Below are 6,000 nucleotides of genomic sequence, written 5' to 3' on the forward strand. Positions count from 1 at the left end.
TATTCCGCACTATCCGTATCGCCGGCCTCACAATCTGATTGCCAATAAAATCAGTGTATAAACTCTGTGATGTCATACTGCTGAGAACGTGTCACATTCTCATATTGTATTGTTGTTTCCCCTGTAATCACACTTTTATTTTAGAAGATTTTCCTGAATTTATTCCCATTACAGGTGCATAATTCTGGTGATTGTATTTTATGGGATAAAGGTAATACTGATCCTATTGGCAGGTTCTGAAGAATGTTCAGTCTGTTACGTCCATGATTAAAAGCAAATAAAGCTACAAGCGCAGTGTATGGTACATGAATTTGCACTACGCATTCTCCAAAAAGTAGCACAAGTACGGGCAATGCAGACTCTTTCATTCGACTTTACTCGCGTGACCGAAGAGGCGAGACTGGGTTGGGCCATGGTGTTCTCATGTAGGATAAGTTAGTAAGTAAGGGCCGTCTTCAGACAGATGTGGGCTGTGGGGCTGATTCAGGGATGGACACTAATGTCATCGCAGCTACAATCTCTTACGGATCACAGTTGCGAAAATATGCTAATGACTCACTCACCGCTTAGAGACCCCCACTGACAGCATCTCGCATCCACTGCTCACGTACAAAACCGGAAACATGAAACGCAGATCAGGTGGCCATCAGCCTTCTGAGTAAGTCTAAGGTGATGATACAGTGGTCTCCAGACACACAGAGGGCTCTCCTGCCGCCAGCAAGGACACAGTGGCTAATTTTTGTACACCTGGAAACAATGCTTAAACCGTCTCACACTCCTATGTTTTTCTATCCTTCCCCTGTTACCTCCCCCAAATGCTGACTACCTATCACTCACTTTACGATTAGATCCTCTATGCAAGTGTAATTGCAATTCAATCACTTCACATGCACAATGGGTACAGTCACTCAATCTTCCCAAATATCAGCATTGTATCCATCTCTAATGTGGTTATCTCTTGAGATGCGCCCTGGGGGAATATACACTAATTGAGCCTGATTCAGAGATGGACGGAATCACACACCTCCTTGCTGCATTAGTGTGATCCCAGCGCTGCTACCGAGGTCACAGCCTGGGGTCACCATCGGAACAATCGCGATCATGGGTCGCGATTGTTGTCTGTTCCTTCGGGCAGGCTACGGGAGCTAAAGCTTCCCGCAGCCTGGCCGGGTCCTGGCAGCTTGTTCCCATGCAGACTCTGGCCTCGTCCCTCCCAGGAAATGGGGGCGACACACACCCTTTTCCGGGCACGCTGCCAGAGAACGCCACCGCTCCGCCTCATAAACGCCGCAGACTATCAATCAGGCTGTGGCTGGGAGACACTGCGAGCGGACTTGCAGTCGGAGGGCTGCACATGCGCAGTACACATCCTGCGCATGCCCAGTCCTCCCACCATCGGAGATGTGCGCTAACCATCGGGTTAGCGTACATCTCTGAATCAATCCCTTTGTCCGTACATGCTGCTTTTGAACATTCCGGCCCATTGGATTCCACTCCATTATTAGATAGATATGAAGGATAGATTAGATAGATATGACATAGTTGGATAGATATTAGATAAATATGAAGGATAGATTACATAGATATTAGATAGATGGATATATATTAGATAGATATGAAGGATAGATTAGATATGAGCTAGATGGATAGATATTAGATAGATATGAAGGATAGATTAGATAGATATGAGCTAGATGGATAGATATTAGATAGATATGAAGGATAGATTACATAGATATTAGATAGATGGATATATATTAGATACATATGAAGGATAGATTAGATAGATATGAGCTAGATGGATAGATATTAGATAGATATGAAGGATAGATTAGATAGATGGATATATATTAGATACATATGAAGGATAGATTAGATAGATATGAGCTAGATGGATAGATATTAGATAGATATGAAGGATAGATTACATAGATATTAGATAGATGGATAGATATTAGATAGATATGAAGGATAGATTACATAGATATTAGATAGATGGATATATATTAGATAGATATGAAGGATAGATTAGATAGATATGAGATAGATGGATAGATATTAGATAGATATGAAGGATAGATTAGATAGATATGAGATAGATGCATAGATATTAGATAGATATGAAGGATAGATTAGATAGATATGAGATAGATGGATAGATATGAGATAGATGGATAGATATGAAGGATAGATTAGATAGATATGAGATAGATCGATAGAGTGTGTCATTCTCTCCAGCCCCGACTCCAGCCTCCAAAGTAACTCCAGCCCCTCAGTTGCCCTTCAGCCCACACACTTACCTTCTCCTGGGAGCCCGCAGTGACTACTCTGTTCTGTTTCAGCAGTGCAGCGCTGTGTGACATCATGACATTCACACACTGTGCCCAAATAAACAAAGAAGAGTATTGCACCAGCCACCGCCGGTGCAGTAAAGCAGAGTCCCCGAATGGATCACATTGCCAGTGCTCTGCTGATCACTGTAGGAGAGCAGGCAATGGCTACATCTAGTTAATCTGTGGGGCTCTTGGAGCCCAGGATGGCTGTGCCCCTAGTTCCCACCTGGCGCTGGGCCTGTCAGGACTGGCAACAGAAATTTTGGGGTCCATCCCTCTATCCTCTCCCAGTAGATACATGCAGGTCGGTCATTGGCTCATCCCTAACTGTCTCTCAACCGTATCCCCTTTCTCTCTCCACCTTCATCCTTGCCTGTGTTGCATCAGCCTCAACCCTCATCTTTCCAGCACCATCCATGTTTCTCTAGCCTCTTCCTCCTATGTCTCTCCATCTCCAGCATTCCACTCATCTCCTCTGTGTCTCTCAGCTTCATTCCCCACCCTTTGTTTCTCAGCTTCATCCACTCCACTCTACCTCATGCCCTCCCTTTCAGCTTCATTTCCCAGACCATTCATCTCTCAGCCTCAAACCCAGGTTCTGTGATTCTCAGCCCCAAACTCATCCCAGTTTCCCAGCCCGTATCTCACTACCCCAGAGCCTGTGTCTCTCAGCCCCAAACCTAGTCCGTGTGTCTCCCCGCTCGTGTCTCACAATCCCCAGCCCCTGTGTCTCACAACTCCCAGTGTCTTCATTTTCACCCCCCACTGTGGACACCTGAACCATGGTTTTCCTCCACAGCCAACACTTCCCCGCTGCCTACTGTGCTGTTCCTCTTCTCTGGTGGCTCGGGCCCATCTTCTCTCTGACCCAGCAGCTTGACGCCATGATGTCACACACGCTGCCAACTCCAAAAATCCTTTATTGTTCCAGACTGCCAGAATCTTTCCATCTCACTCTGACTGTCCATGTCTCTGTGACCTGCAGAGGCAAGGGGAACACATGAACTGGGCTCCGAGATTCCTGCTCAGAATCTTGGGGCCTGGTACAATGTCTCATTTGTACCCCTCCCCTGTTGCCAGGCCTGGCTGTGCTAACTTGTATCCAGTATCTGTTGTGCTGTTTCCATCCACTCCACCTCCAACGGCTGCTGCTGTGCTGTGTCCATCCATGCCCTGTGTCCAGTGGCTGCTGGTGTGTGCATCCAGTCCCTGTGTCTAGTGGCAGGTGTGCTTTGTACATCCTCTCCACCTCCTGCGGCTGCTGCTGTGTACACTCCAGTCCCTTTAGTGTTAATATTGGCAGAGCTAGATTTACAGTACAGGCAAACAGAAAACCATTATTGTTTTTTATAGTGCAGGAATTATTACTAGTCTGCAGTAGCTGTCACACAGTGGTGCTGCACTGTGACACCGCAGGCCATACCCCACTGCGATATAAAAAAAAAGTGAATAAAAAGTTGTTTTTTTTTAAATATTTTTTTGTTTATACATCCTGTGTGCGCTGTACCCCAGTTTGTTCACATACATATAAGCACTGTAACTGCATGCAGTGTGAGATGAGCTGAGAACTAAAAAAAAGTAGAAAACATATATTGTTCTATGGTTTGTACTACATCTGTGCATTGTTCCCCAGTGCATGTGTTAACATACTGTACATATAAAAGCGCTGTGTCTCCACGCAGTGTGAGCTGAGCTGTGAATTGAAAAAAGTAGAAAAAAATATATTGTTTGAACTACATCTATGTATTCAGCGATATGGATAACAATCAGTCAAGAGAAGAGCAGGAGCAGCAACCAAATACTAGAGCTGCCACCAGTCATGACAAATCCGATACTAGTCCTTACAAGTCATCTGCTAAAGCGTCAGGGCATCTGAAATAAAAAAATCAATCATTTACAGTGTTAAAGAACACCTTTAATTAAGAGAAAGATTAGTGCAAAAAAACCCATACAATTGCTAAAATGCTATTCACCACACACAGTGGCATAGAAGAGGCCCAGGCCGACTTCCTGTTCCGGCGCGAGCATGGCTGGACGCTAAGATCAGGAGTTCCGGTACTGATCGCCGCATACCCCATTTCACGGTCATTAACTGACCTCTACAATAAAAGGCGCAGCTCTTGGAGAACCCGCTGTTCTCCCCCCATACTTTATGAAGTGTTACCTCATGGCTCCGGCTCCGGGTAAAACGCAGAAAAACAAAACCGACAGAGGCCACACATCCAACATGGCGCCGGAGACCAGTGATTCGGCGTTATCCTCAGATGAACAGGCTTCATGTGCATAAATATTGGGACATTGACAGAATTTTCATATTTTGGCCTCTATTCACCACCACAATGGCTTTGAAATGAAACAAACAAGATGTACTTTAACTGCAGACTTTCAGATTTAATTTGAGGGTAATTACATCCAAATCAGGTGAACGGTGTAGGAATTACAACGGTTTCTATATGTGCCTCCCACTTTTTAAGGGGCCAAAAGTAATGGGACAAACTAAACAATCCTAAATCTAACTTTCACTTTTTAATACTTTGTTGCAAATCCTTTGCAGGTAATTACAGCCTGAAGTCTGGAACGCATAGACATCACCAGACACTGGGTTTCATCCCTGGTGATGCTCTGCCAGGCCTCTACTGCAAATGTCTTCAGTTCCTGCTTGTTCTTGGGGCATTTTCCCTTCAGTTTTGTCTTCATCAAGTGAAATGCATGCTCAATCGGATTCAGGTCAGAGGATTGACTTGGCCATTACATAACATTCCACTTTTTAGCCTTAAAAAACTCTTTGGTTGCTTTTGCAGTATGCTTCGGGTCACTGTCCATCTGCACTGTGAAGCGCCGTCCAATGAGTTCGGAAGCATTTGACTGAATATGAGCATATCATTTTGCCCGAAACACTTCAGAATTAATTCTGCTGCTTTTGTCAGCAGTCACATCATCAATAAATACAAGGGAACCAGTTCCATTGGCAGCCATACATGCCCACGCCATGACACTACCACCACCATGCTTCACTGATGAGGTGGTATGTTTTGGTTCATGAGCAGTTCCTTTCCTTCTCCATACTCTTCTCTTCCCATCACTCTGGTACAAGTTGATCTTTGTCTCATCTGTCCATAGGATGTTGTTCCAGAACTGTAATTGCTTTTTTAGATGTTGTTTGGCAAACTCTAATCTGGTCTTCCTGTTTTTGTGGCTCACCAATGGTTTACATCTTGTGGTGAATTCTCTATATTCACTCTTTTAAAGTCTTCTCTTGATTGTTGACTTTGACACATATACACCTACCTCCTGGAGAGTGTTCTTGATTTGGCCAACTGTTGTGAAGGGGTTTTTCTTCACCATGGAAATAATTCTTCTGTCATCCACCACAGTTGTTTTCCGTGGTCTTCCGGGTCTTTTGGTGTTGCTGAGCTCTCCGGTGCGTTCTTTCTTTTTAAGAATGTTCCAAACAGTTGATTTGGCCACAACTAATGTTTTTGCTATCTCTCTGATGGGTTTGTTTTGATTTTTGAGCCTAATGATGGCTTGCTTCACTGATAGTGACAGCTCTTTGGATCTCATATTGAGAGTCGACAGCAACTGATTCCAAATGCAAATGTCACACCTAGAATCAACTCCAGACCTTTTACCTGCTTAATTGATAATGAAATAACGAGGGAATAGC

The sequence above is a fragment of the Taudactylus pleione genome, unplaced genomic scaffold (assembly GCF_031769625.1).
Source record: "Taudactylus pleione unplaced genomic scaffold, aTauple2 ptg000781l, whole genome shotgun sequence".
Taxonomy (NCBI): domain Eukaryota; kingdom Metazoa; phylum Chordata; class Amphibia; order Anura; family Myobatrachidae; genus Taudactylus; species Taudactylus pleione.